We start from the raw sequence: 13,662 nt of genomic DNA on the forward strand, positions 1-13,662 counted from the left end.
TTTGACATAATTAATGCCTACATTACTGCTGATAATTTAGCTAGTTAATTAAACTCGGAGGAGATAATTAAGGAAAGGCTACTGCTTGGATTGCTAATTGTTTTTGTCATTATTTCAGGGGGCCGACAGCTGCCGGCTGAGTCATCCTGTTTTGTCAGCTGATGGGTCATATGACACAGGGGTCCCCCGGGGGCCCCCCACTTCCAGGGGAGGGAGGAGCGCAGCCGGCTACCTGGCTGCTGCCTGGAGCCTCGCCAAGCGCTGCTGGCTGCTCTGGTCTGGCCTCACCCGCTCCAAGCAATGACAGCCCCTCCGTGGCTTCTGGGGCCTTCTGAGCCCTGCTGAGCGCTCTGGCCGGAGGCACACCCAGGTCAGCCTACGCCGAGGAGGAGGGGGCGCCCCCAGCCCCTGCATCCAAGCCCAAGATGCAAAGTGGCACCTGGCGGCATCTCAGCCTTCTGCAGTGGTCAGATAAGAAGCAGAACTTTCTGAGCCTGCTGGAAGCAGAATGGATGAGCCCACATTGCAGAGAATGACAGGGAAATTGTGGGAGTAACAGGGAGGGGAGAGAGAGAGAGAAAACAGACAGAGACAGAGAGGGTGGGTAGAGGGGAGAGGAACAGAGAGAGAGGGGGGAGACAGAGAGGGAGGCAGAGACAGAGACAGACAGAGACAGAAAGACAGAGAGACAGAGAGGAGAGAGAGAGGGAGAGAGAGAGAGGGAGGGAGAGAGAGAGAGAGAGAGGAGGAGAGAGAGAGAGAGGGGGAGAAAGAGAGAGGAGAGGCAGAGACAGAGACAGAGAGATGGAGGGAGACACAGAGACAGAAAGATGGAGGGAGAGACAGAGAGGGAGAGGGAGAGAGAGAGAGGAGGGAGAGGGAGGAGAGAGAGAGAGGGAGAGAGAGAGAGAGAGAGGGAGAGACAGAGAGAGGGAGGGAGACAGAGAGAGAGAGACAGAGGGAGAGACAGAGGAGAGAGAGAGAGAGAGACAGAGAGAGGGAGGGAGAAGAGAGACAGAGAGGGAGAGAGAGACAGAGGAGAGAGAGAGAGGGATGGAGAGACAGAGCGTGGGAAAGAGAGAGAGACAGAGAGAGGGAGAGACAGATGGAGAAACAGAAAGGGAGGGAGAGACAGAGACAGGGAGGGAGAGAGAGACAGAGAGGAAGAGGGAGAGAGAGACAGAGAGGGAGGGGGAGAGAGAGGGAGACAGAGAGAGAGGGAGAGGGAGACAGAGAGAGAGGGAGAGGGAGACAGAGAGAGAGAGGGAGAGACAGAGACAGAGAGATGGAGGGAGAGACAGAGAGGGAGGGAGAGACAGAGGGAGAGAGAGAGAGGGGTGGAGAGACAGAGAGAGGGAGGGAAAGAGAGACAGAGAGGGAGAGAGAGACAGAGAGAGAGGGAGAGACAGAGATGGAGAGACAGAAAGGGAGGGAGAGACAGGGAGGGACAGAAAGAGAGAGAGAGGGAGGGAGAGAGGGAGACGGAGGGAGATACAGAGAGAGGGAGAGAGACAGAGAGGGAGAGAGAGACAGAGAGAGAGGGAGAGACGAGAGAGAGACATATTGAGGTGGGAGTGAGAGGGGAAAGAGGGGGAGTGAGGGGGAAGAGGGGGCAGGAGCAGCACGTGGAGAAGCCGTCAAGCCCACCTTCCCCAGCCCCATCCCGCCCACCCTCCTGGGGGCTGGCAGAACCAAGGTCAGAAGAAGGGGATACGCCTGGGGAGGCATATCATTGTCACTGTTGTCCTCATTTCCGTGGAAAACAGGGTCCTGCAAAGGTCCCACAACAGGGAAGTGGCCCCAGACCCCCTGCAGACCCGGGGAGGGCCGCAGTGCAGGAGGACGCAGGAGGCTGGGCCAGTGGCTCTGCCCTGGTCAGGGATGGGACGGCAACTCTGCTTCCTGGGCCTCAGCGTCGCCGCTGGCTTCAAGGGAGTGGACGGGACTGGACTGGACAACCCCCAGGCCCCAGCGTAGATGGTGTGGGAAGTTGAAGGATGTCAATGGAAACCACTAGGGTGTTGACTTGGCTCTCAGGAAATTCAAGTCAAAGAGGCTTACACAACGCTGGATTTATTATCCTTCCCAACAAGAAATCTACATGTAAGAAGGTCCTAGATTTGCTAATTCAGGGCTCAGTGACACCAACAGGAGGTCAGCAAAGACCCAGGAGCCTTCCCTGGTTCTGCCCAGCTCATCTCTGCTTGACGGCCTTACCATCCCTCATGGTCTCAAACTGGCTGCTGTGGCACTGTGAGTCCCGAGTACCACCATGGCACCCCAAATACCAGATGGCATCCAGCAAAGTTGGGGGCCGTGTCTTCAACATAATCATACTATTTTCTCAACAAGAGGTTTCCAGGGGACCTAGAATCCTGAGACTTTCTTCTGCTAAGCCTTGATTTTCTTTCCTCTGCTAGTACCAGCTGTAGCTTGGACCACACGAACTGCCTTTCTCACCACAGCAAATCACTGCCTCATGGAACCCTTATTCAGTCAGGTGTCTGGCTTCAGAAAGAAGGGTTCCCTGAAGCCAGAAAGAAGGGTTCCCTTAGCAAATCCCTAATTCCTGCCTTGAGCTTTCAGATTGGATACTTTCAACCCAAACTCAACTCTCTCTCTCTCTCTCTTTTTTTTTTTTTCTGAGATGAAGTCTCACTCTGTCGCCCAGGCTGGAGTGTAGTGGCATGATCTTGGCTCACTGCAACCTCCGCCTCCTGGGTTCAAGCGATTCTCCTGCCTCAGTCTCCTGAGTAGCTGGTATTACAGGCACCCGCCGCCCTGCCCAGCTAATTTTGTATTTTTAGTAGAGACGGGGCTTCACCATGTTAGCCAGGATGGTCTCGATCTCCTGACCTCGAGATCTGCCCGCCTCAGCCTCCCAAAGTGCTGGGATTACAGGCGTGAGCCACCGCGCCCGGCCTAGAGACAGGGTTTCACCATGTTGGTCAGGCTGCTCTCAAACTTCTCTCCTCGTGATCTACCTGCCTCGGCCTCCCAAAGTGCTGGGATTACAGGCATGAGCCACCGCATCCGGCAACTATCTCTTATAAGACCTTACTGGCCAGGCACAGTGGCTCATGCTTTTAATCTCAGCACTTTGGGAGGCCAAGGCAGGCAGATCACTTGAGGTCAGGGGTTCGAGACCAGCCTGACCAATATGGCACGACCCCATCTTTACTAAAAATACAAAATGTTAGCATGGCATGGTGGTGCCACACCTGTAAATCCCACCTATTGGGAGACTGAGGCAGGAGAATCACTTGAACCCAGGAGGCAGAGGTTGCAGTGAGCCAAGATCACACCACTGCACTCTGGTCTGGGTGACAGAGCAAGACTCTGTCTCAATAATAATAATAATATCTTACTGAAAGCCACAGGAAGTAGTCAATGATATCACAATGATATCAGTATGCTGAATATGTTTTTGCTGCTTCCTCAGCCTTGATGAATATGAAGTCTGGGACCCAAAGTACCATAGGTAACAGCTGTATGTAATTGTACATGAGTCCATCACAGTGACAGCCAAATTCCCAGCCAGGATGGTGGGGCCCTTACTGCCCGGTGCCCTGCGCCCTTCACTCAGACAATTCCTCATCTTAGGTTCTGTGACTTTAACACCCCACTCCTGGAACCAAATTCTATATCCGTTAGGATGCGCTCATCTACAAATATCAGAAAACCTGAGAAAGTTTAAACAAAGAGGATTATTATCCCATATGTAGTAGGTTGAATATGTCCCCCAAAACTTCATGTCTACCTGGAACCTCAGGATGTGACCTTATTTGTAGGTAGGGTGCTTGCAGATGTGATTAGTTAAGGCTCTTGAGATGAGTTCATCTTGGATTTAAGGTGGGCTCTAATCCAAAGACTGGTGTCTTTAGAAGAAAAGAGAAGCTTAGGCACAAAAACACAGAGAAAGAGGCCAGGTGATGGTGACAGAGGCAGAGACTGCAGTGATGGTGCCATGAGTCAGGGACACCTGGAGCCACCAGGAGCTGTAAGAGGCAGGGAGGATCCTTCTCTAGAGCCTCTGGAGGGAGCAAGGCCCACATCTTTTGTTTGTTTGTTTTTGAGACAGGATCTTGCTCTGTCACCCAGGCTGGAGTGCAATGGCACAATCGTGACTCACTGCAGCCTCAAACTCCCAGGCTCTAGCAATCCTCCCCTCTCAGCTTCCTGAGTAGCTGAGAATACAAGTGCATGCCACCATGCCTGGCTAATCTTTTTTCTTTTCTTTTTTTCTTTTTTTGATACAGAGTCTTGCTCTGTCACCCAGGCTGGAGTGCGGTGGCCTGATCTCGGTTCACTGCCATCTCTGCCTCCCGGGTTCAAGCGATTTTCCCGGCTCAGTCTCCAAATAGCTGGGATTATAGGTGTGCACCAGCATGCTTGGCTAATTTTTGTATTTTTCATAGAGACAGGGTTCTGTCATGTTGGCCAGGCTGGTCTCAAACCTCTGACCTCAGGTGATCCACCTGCCTTGGTCTCCCAAAGTGCTGGAATGACAGGCATGAGCCCCCACACCTGGCCTCCTGCCCACATCTCGATCTCAGACTCTGGCCTCTAGAAGTCTAACTGTTCCTTGAAGCCCCCCATTTGTGGTACTTTGTCACTGCAGCCAGACATCGCTCATGCATCCCCAATATCTATTCCCTACCTCCCCTTTTAGCCTCCATGGCAAGCCCCAGAGAGAACTACATTCCCCAGCATCCCTTGCAGCCCAGCCTGGCCATGTGACCACATTCTGGCCAATGATAATGGATACCTTGCAGCCTTGCCTGGCCAGGTGACTATATTCTGGCCAATGAGGATAGAGCAGGCCACATCTGATGGACCCTCCATGTCAGTGAGGGGGTCATGCGTCCTTGGTTTCTGCCCCCTGGACCTTCACACTCACAGCCAGAGCTGGCATAGAAGACCACCCTGGTCCCATGTCTCTCCACCTAACGCTCTCTGGGCCCCACCCCACCATCCTGCCCCTCTGACCTCTCCCAGCCTCTCCACTCGGACGGAGTCCATGCTTGGCCAGAGCTTGCAACCCTCCCTGGCCTCGGGGCCCCTGCCTGGCTCAGCCACAGCCCTCCCACCAGGCTGCCTCTCCCTCCCCTCCGCACCCTCCCCAGGGCCCCACGTCCCTGCAGAGCCCCGTCCCCCAGGACTGCCATCCTCTTTATGCCTCCACCAGTGTCCTCGAGGACAGGAGCTGGTGGGTCTCTTGCTGGCGTGGGGCTGCAGTACCAGCGGGTGGCCTGGCATGGAGGAGAGGCTCAATTAAAGGAACGGAACAAAGGAGCCGGGCGCGGTGGCTCATGCCTGTAATCCCAGCACTTTGGGAGGCCGAGCTAGGTGGATCGCCTGAGGTCAGGGGCTTGAGACCAGCCTGACCAACATGGTGAAACCCCATCTCTACGAAAAATACAAAAGTTAGCCGGGCGTGGTGGTGCACACCTGTAATCCCAGCTACTCCAGAGGCTGAGGCAGGAGAATCGCTTGAACTCGGGAGGCGGAGGCTGCGGTGAGCCAAGATCGTGCCACTGCGCTCCATCCTGGGTGACAGAGCGAGACTCTGCCTCGAGAACAAAAAGGATGGAATGAAGGATGAAAGGATGAACAGACATTTCCGGGAGATCGCCGACGGCAGGCCGAGGCTGCCCACCTGGACCTTCAGTGATGTGACTGTGGGCAGCGTCCACAGGATAAAATCTCCCTGCGACCAGCACCCACTAGTTTCAACCCATGGGGGGTGTGTGGGCCTGGGGGGATGGGGTCCTGGGGGGATGGGGTTCCAGGGGTATGGGGTCCTGGGGGGATGGGGTCCTGGGGGACGGGGTCCTGCTGTGAAGCTGGACTTAGCCTGGAGTATAACAGGAGACCCCAGAGGGCTTCTGCAGGGGCCGCCAAAACACCGAACTCACTTGGGTGGGGAGGGGAGGTTGGGGAGACAGGAGAGTCCTGGAGTCGGGGGCCAGTGGAGGGGAACGCTCAGACCCAGGAAATCGTGTGGGAGAAAACAGGACAGGGACAGAGGGAGGAGCTACCATGATAGCAGACACCCCAAAAATGGTGAGCAGGATCTCAGGAGACCCTGCAGTGTGCCAGAACAGCCCTGTCCACAGAAACGGAACCCGAGCCACAGTGAGTGGGCCGCACCTGTCATTTTCAATTTTCTAGTAGCTGCATTAAAAAAAAAAAAAGTAAAAGGAATGAAGCAAGAGCCAGGTGCGGTGACTCACGCTTGCAGCCTCAGCTACTTGGGAGGCTGAGGCAGGAGGATCACTTGAGCCCAGGAGTTTGAGACCAGCTTGGGCAACATAGCAAGACCCCAATTATTAAAAAAAAAAAAAATACAACAATTAGCCGGACACAGTGGCTCATGCCTGTAATCCCAGCACTTGGGGAGGCTGAAGCAGGAAGATTGCTTGAGTCCAGCAGGTCAAGACCAGACTGGGCAACAGAGTGAGACCCCATCTGTATAAGAAGTTAAAAAATTAGCCAGGTGTGATGCACACCTATAGTCCCAGCCACTCAGGAGGCTGAGGTGGGAGGATTGCTTGAGTCCAGGAGGTCAAGGCTGCAGTGAGCTATGATCACACCACTGGACTCCAGCCTGGGCAACAGAGCAAGACCCTGTCCCAAAAATAAATAAATGAATAAATACTTTTTTTTTTTTTTTTTGAGACGGAGTCTCGCTCTGTTGCCCAGGCTGGAGTGCAGTGGCCGGATCTCAGCTCACTGCAAGCTCCGCCTCCCAGGTTTACGCCATTTTCCTGCCTCAGCCTCCCGAGTAGCTGGGACTACAGGCGCCCACTGCCTCGCCCGGCTAGTTTTTTGTATTTTTTAGTAGAGACAGGGTTTCACCGTGTTAGCCAGGATGGTCTCGATCTCCTGACCTCTTGATCCGCCCGTCCCGGCTTCCCAAAGCACTGGGATTACAGGCTTGAGCCACCGCGCCCGGCCACATTTTTGTAATTGGTAGCCTGACGGCTTCTTTTTTGTAATTGGTAGCCTGACGGCTTCTTTTCATCTCAGGGACCTCGAAAGCCCCAGCAGCTGCTTTCGGCTACCAGGGAAAGGGCCTTATTGAAGTGCAAAACTGAAGCAGAAAGTCTTTGCTTCCAAGCCCGCCCCTGCAGGCCGGGTCCCCATCCTCTGGGCCTCCAGGCCACTTAGCCTCAGACACAGCCTCAGTGCCCCCAGCCCCGAGGGTGGTTTCCTGGGACTGTGTTCCCGGGCCTGCCTCCTCTGCTCTCCTCGGCTTTCAACTTGCTGTGACTTGTGTGACTGCATCCTCCTGCCTCTTAAATATTTAAGGCGCCCGGGCACAGTGGCTCACGCCTGTCATCCCAGCATTTTGGGAGGCTGAGGCTGGCAGATCACCTGAGGTCAGGAGTTCGAGACCAGCCTGGCCAACATGGTGAAACTCTGTCTCTACTAAAACTACAAAAATTAGCCAGCTGCGGTGGCACATACCTCTAACCCTGCTACTTGGAGGCTGAGGCAGGAGAATCATTTGAACTCGGGAGGCAGAGGTTGCAGTGAGCCGAGATGGTGCCACTGTACTCCAGCCTGGGTGACAGAGCGAGACTGTGTGGCAATTCTTTTTTTTTTTTTTTTGAGACGGAGTCTCGCTCTGTCGCCCAGGCTGGAGTGCAGTGGCGCCATCTCGGCTCACTGCAAGCTCTGCCTCCCGGGTTCATGCCATTCTCCTGCCTCAACCTCCTGAGTAGCTGGGACTACAGGCGCCCGCCACCATGACCGGCTAATTTTTTGTATTTTTACTAGAGACAAAGTTTCACCGTGTTGGCCAGGATGGTCTCGATCTCCTGACCTCGTGATCCACCCGCCTCGGCCTCCCAAAGTGCTGGGATTACAGGCGTGAGCCACCGTGCCCAGCCTAAGGTGGCAATTCTTAAAATGGGAACATGCATCCGCTGAAATCCCTCCACCGTCCCTGGTATATCCTCGGACCCTGATCCCAGCCACTGCCTGTGTGCAGACGAGGCCAAGTCCATCTTGTCCGGCACTGGCCCCGGGCCTGCTGCTCCTGCTCACAAAGCCAATTGCCCCTTTTCCGGAAAGTTCTCCCCCGTAAGTCGAGACTAGAAATGGCCCATATGGAAATATAATGTTGTTAAAACCCCTGATTAAGTTTTACACAACTGTGTGAGAGCAAACGAAAAGGTTTTAGCTTTTTAATTTAAGAAAAGAGGAATATGATATAATTTCAATTTGTGATAAGATAAGATGTTCTCGATATTGCAGTTTCAATTGGATTACATCCTAACGTGCTTTATAAAGCGTCAGGCCGGCTGCCGACGAAGGTGTGTGTGTGATTATCTTTATTAATAATCCAGTGGGCTGCTGTTTTTTCTATCCGTCTTCATCAGTGTTTCTGGCCCACCTGGGAGACCTTGTTAGCGCAGAATCCAAAACTGTGACCTGAGACGGCAGGGCTGTGATCGTCAGGGCAGGCCGGCCCGGGGGCAACACCTAGGTGGACCCACAGACAGATGGGGTGTCAGGACCCGTCACAGCCAGCTGGTCAAAGGCCTCTGCCGGGAGGGTCCCCAGGGAGCAGGGCCCTGGGAGTCCCAGCTCCAGACCAGTAGGAGCCAAAGCAGCTTCAGGGTGAGGGAGGCTCCCCCAGCATGAGGTCTGCAGACAGGAGCGGGACCTGGATGCATGATCTGGTTGTGCCCCTCCTGGCGGGGTATGCAGGGCCGAGGAGGCCACCCAGAGCTCACGTCCACCTCCCACCTGATGCCCCAGCGCCCAGGACCCCAGAATTCCCTGAGCACACACCCCTGAAACTCCCTTTGAGTCCTCCTGAGGCCTTCCCAGCCCTGGCGTGGAGGTGGGAGGCTCCTCCCTCCCAAAGCTAAACAGGGCATCCAGGGAGAAGTTGGGGGAGCTTCGGGTTCAGCTCTCACCCAGGCCCCACAAAGGTGAGAGTGAGTCTGACAGGGAATGGCCGCTGGTGAGCAAGCCTGCATGGCAGCCGTCAGCCCCCTGCATCTTGGGCCCCAGAGGAGGCCTCTTCAGCCCCCTGCATCTTGGGCTCCAGATGAGGCCCCCTCACCCCCCTGCGTCTTGGGCTCCAGAGGAGGCCCCTTCTCCGTGATTCACCCAAGAAGCAGGGCATGTCTGGCCCTGGGGTCCCCACGAGGCCCTGGAGGGATGTGGAGGGGCAGGAAGAAGCCAAGAGGAGACCCAGGAAAAGCTCCTGCTTCCCGGACACCCTCACAGTGGCCGCCCGAGGTTGGAAGGAGGCCAGGCTGCCGAGGTGCAGGCCACAGACATTGCTACCTTGGGGGTAACTGTGGGCTTCCCAGAGGCCCTCCCCTAGGGAGCCCCCAACTGGGGCCGTGCAGCAGAGTCACATGGGGGGCCCTCACTTCGGGAGTCTGAGCTCTGCTCCCTGCCTCCTCCCAGATAAAGGCCGAGGCACAAAAACCAACCCCTGCCTACTCCTGCCATGGGGCCCTGGGCACTCTGTGACTCAGTTTCCCCCGTCACAGGAACAGAGTGTTGCCCACGACTCCCTAGTTTCTGTGAGGGGCTTCATGGTACAGGGCGTGACCATGCCCCCATCGGAGACCCCTCCAACTCTTGCCCCAGCCAGGAGTAGCCCCCCTGTCCCCAGCCCAAGCCGGGCCCGCCCTGGGAAGGCCCCTCCCCTCTCTGGCCTCAACGCCCTACTCTGAAAAGGGGTCTGGGGGTAGCTGAGGTGCTGTCTGTGGGAAGAGCCAAGCCAGTTCCTGTGCATCAGGGGCGGGGCTGGAGGAGGAGGCCTGGGCAGGGCAGACGGGCCCGCAGGGGTGAGGGGGCCCCCGCCATGGAAGTGACTGGGGTCTGCTCTGCGTGTCAGTCCCCCACTCCCTGCTGGGCAACCCAGCTATGACATTTTCCCAGGCCCGGGCCAGGACCCCACAGCCTACACAGGTCGGGGTGGGGGTTGGTCTTTAGGCCTGGCCGGGCTGTCCTCATCACTCGGGGCCAGGGCTGGGCTCCCTCTCTGGGCCCCAGGGAACAGGGCGGCCCCCTGTTCTGAGATGCCCAGAAAATCCCCCAAGAGACGTTGTGCCCTCTTCCCGAGTCCCTCCCTGTCCCTCCCCTGCTCAGCCAGTCCGGGTAGGGCAGGAGGTGCCTGGTGCGTGCCCGCTGGCAGTGGCTCCACCACTCACGTGACCTAATTTAATCCTTCCACCCCGGGCAGGGCAGGGGCAGCCCCTGGGGTCCCACAAGTACAAAACCAGTCAGGTTCAGGCAGGTCTGTCTCCCTGGACCAGTGGACCAGCTACCAACTCTGGGCCGGGTGCTAGCCCCCATGACAGGTGAGAAGACTGAGTCCTGGAGTGGCCTTGAGCCCTGGTGTCATTCATTCATTCAACAAATCCTCAGCAGGTTCCTGCTGTGTGCCAGGTACTGTTCTAGGCGCTGAGAACGGTGTGGCAGAAAGATGGAGGAGCCTGGACCTCCGGAGGATCCATTACAGAGAGGAAGCCCAAACAAGCGTCTAAACACAGGTGAGTTCCGAGTGTTGGAAATAAACCAGGGTGGCCGTGTGCTCAAGCCTGTCATCCCAGCACTTTGGGACGCCAAGGCAGGAGGATTGCTTGAGGCCAGGAGTTCAACACCAGCCTGGGCAACATGGCAAAACCCTGTTTCTACAAAAAAAAATTTTAATTAGCTAGGCGTGGCCGGGCGCAGTGGCTCACAGCTGTAATCCCAGCACTTTGGGAGGTCGAGGTGAGCGGATCACAAGGTCGGGAGATCGAGACCATCCTGGCTAACATGGTGAAACCCCGTCTCTAGTAGAAATAGAAAAAAAAATTAGCCAGGTGTGGCAGTGGGCACCTGTAGTCCCAGCTACTCGGGAGGCTGAGGCAGGAGAATGGCGTGAACCTGGGAGGCGGAGCTTGCAGTGAGCTGAGATTGCGCCACTGCACTCCAGCCTGGGCGACAGAGCGAGACTCCGTCTCAAAAAAAGAAAAAAGAAAAAAAAAAAAGCTGGGCATTGTGGTGTGGGCTGGGGGTCCCAGCTACTTGGGAGACTGAAGTGGGAGGATCACTTGAGCCCAGGAGATCAAGGCTGCAGGGAGCCATAATCGCACCACTGCACTCCGGTCTGGGCAACAAAGTGAGACCCTGCCTCTAAAAAGAAATAAGTAAATCGGGGGGGGGCAGGGAGCCTCTCTGAAGAGGGCACAGTTAAGCAGAGACAGCAGGATGCCCGCCGTGTGGAGCGCAGGGGTCCCAGCAGCAGGACCAGCAAATGCAAATGGCCGTGGCCAAGGCCGGGAAGCCGGAGCGGAGGGGGCGAGGATGACAGGGGGTGACGCTGGAGGAACTCCTGGGAAGCAGCCCAAGCCTGTCCCGTTTTCCCAAAGGGTGAACAGCTGCCCCCATCCTCCCACAGACCAGTGCCCTGTAATGGCTGGGCTGGCCCCCTGTGCCCGGCCTGGAGGGGCCACTCAAGTCCAAGTCCGAATTCCAAGCATCCCAGTGGAGACCCTGCTTGGCCCAGCCTTGCCTCCCTCCTTGTCCCTCCTGCTGCAGCCACACGGGGCCAGTGTCAGCTCCCCACCCTAGAGCTCACCAGAAGGACCACACTGGTCCCTGAGCCCAGAACACTCCTCAAGCCCTTGCTCCCCAGACCTGAGGCTGCAGTATTGAGACCAGCACAGATACAGGGGCTGCCGGGAGTGCGGGTCAGGGAACAGTTCCTCCTCTTTTCTGCGGCCCCACCCACCCCCATATCTATTCAGGAAGACTGGCTGTTCCTGGCCACGTCTGCAGAGAGAAAGCCACTGATGTGCACGGAGCGCTTGCCACGTGTACATGCACGAGACGATGTCCCGGAGCCTCTGGCAGGTGTGGGTGACGTCCAGCCAGGCCACTGGTGAGCTGTGTGCCTCTGCCCTCCCTGAAAGTTGTAGGGCGTCGTCTAGGGTAGGTGGGGCCCGGGCTGAAACCTTTCCACATTGGGGTTGGGGCAGCCTCTGCAGGAACCGGGTGGCGGCACAGCTAGCCCCACCTGTGCCCGAGTGGCTGCTCCAGGGTCCCACGCCCATCCTCACAGCCTCCTGCAGCACGGACATCACAGGGCCTGGCCAACGCCCATGGCCCCAGGGCTGCATTCCTGCCTGTCTCACCATGATGTCACCGGGGTCTGCAGGTGCTGGGCCCCTGGGGGACAGCAAGGACATCCCACAGCGCTGGCTTAGTGCCTGGGGGACCTGACCACTTGTTGCTGGGGCTCTGATTGCTGAGCACCAACTGTGTACCCAGCCTGGAGCCTACCTGGTACCCCAAGGCTGCTTCTGAGGTTTCCAGATGCAAGGGGCTGATGGTGCGGGCAGAAGCTTCCTGGCCCTGAGGTGGGACACCCCAGGGTGTGAGTCCACAGCAGGACCGAGCCCCAGGTGCCCACGCCCCTGACTTGCTGGACAACACTCCCTTCCTGTTCCGGTCTCAAAAATGTTACGCAGCCACACGCCCCAGCCCCACCTCGCTTGCTGTGTGACGTGAGGCCATAGCCCTCTCCCAGCCTCATTTTCCCTACCTGGAGAACGGAGCTATTCCGGGTTCCCGGCTGCCCCTCACCGCTAAGTGGCTCTCTGCCTCCCCCTGGTGGTGAAGAGGCCACACTGCCATGGGTCCGGCCTTGGGACGCGAGCAGGGGGCTGAGGTCCCAGGGGGACCCACAGTCTCAGCTCCAGGACCCAGTCCAGACCGCCCTCCATGGTGTCATGCTCCTAACACAGCAGAGGCCCTGGGGCTTCTGCTCAGAACCACCCGAGGCGCCCAGTGCCGGAGGAACGAGGCCACGTCGCTGCACCTGGAGAGTCGCCGCCAGCCCAGGCCCTGATGGAGCCCCTCTCCCTCCATCACCCACCCTGCCCCACCACACATCTTCAAGCTCGCAGATCATTGCCTGTGCTGTTCCTTCAACAGGGCACACCCTGCCCATCCGCCGAGGGACGCCTACTCCTCAATACCCAGGTGAGACCCCCCTGCAGAAGTCTCCGGGGGGCTCCAGGGTCCCCCTGCTGCCGGCCGCCGCCTCCCGGTCCTTGGAAGGCACAGGCGTTTCCACCAACACACTCGATCCCAGTGGCCTGACGCCAAGAGAGGCCTCGGGGCCAGGCAGAGCACGGGCCTCACTCCCCACTCACTGCTGTGTGCAGGTGACCCATGGCCTCACCTGGGGGAACCCCTGTCCCTCCATGGGGGCCCTGAGTAGCCGACGGGAGCAGGGGGTACAGAGGGAGGCAGCAGGGGTCTCGCCATCAGCAGAGGGCAAGAGAGCACCTCTGTGCTCCCCTACCCTCATCCCTGCCCCAGGCACACTGGTGGGCCCTTCCAGTCCTCACGTGGCCCCCAGGCAGCCCATATCCACCAAAGGCTCAGAGAGGGAAGTGCCCTAGCCCGAGGCCAAACAGCTGCCAGGAGCAGAGCTGTGACTGCAGAGACGGTGCTCCATCCGTGCCCCCCAACCCACCCTCCCTTCCACGCCCCACACCCAGCTCACGTTCCAGGAGACCTGAGACCCTCAAAGGCACAGACAGAAGGCCACGGAACGCCAGAGGCCTGCCCAGCACAAGCTCCCTAGGGCCCATGTGCACACGGCAGGGGCTCCAGGCTCTGAACCTGCTC

At 57.5% G+C, this 13,662-nt stretch overlaps 1 protein-coding gene across 1 annotated transcript in view; it reads left to right on the forward strand.

The window, feature by feature from the left end:
- NUDT1 (nudix hydrolase 1) overlaps positions 1–13,662 on the forward strand; it is a 1,171,653-nt gene that overhangs the window by 301,654 nt on the left and 856,337 nt on the right. The window lies entirely within an intron of this gene.

The sequence above is a fragment of the Macaca thibetana genome, chromosome 3 (assembly GCF_024542745.1).
Source record: "Macaca thibetana thibetana isolate TM-01 chromosome 3, ASM2454274v1, whole genome shotgun sequence".
In the NCBI taxonomy this organism is placed as follows: Eukaryota; Metazoa; Chordata; class Mammalia; order Primates; family Cercopithecidae; genus Macaca; species Macaca thibetana.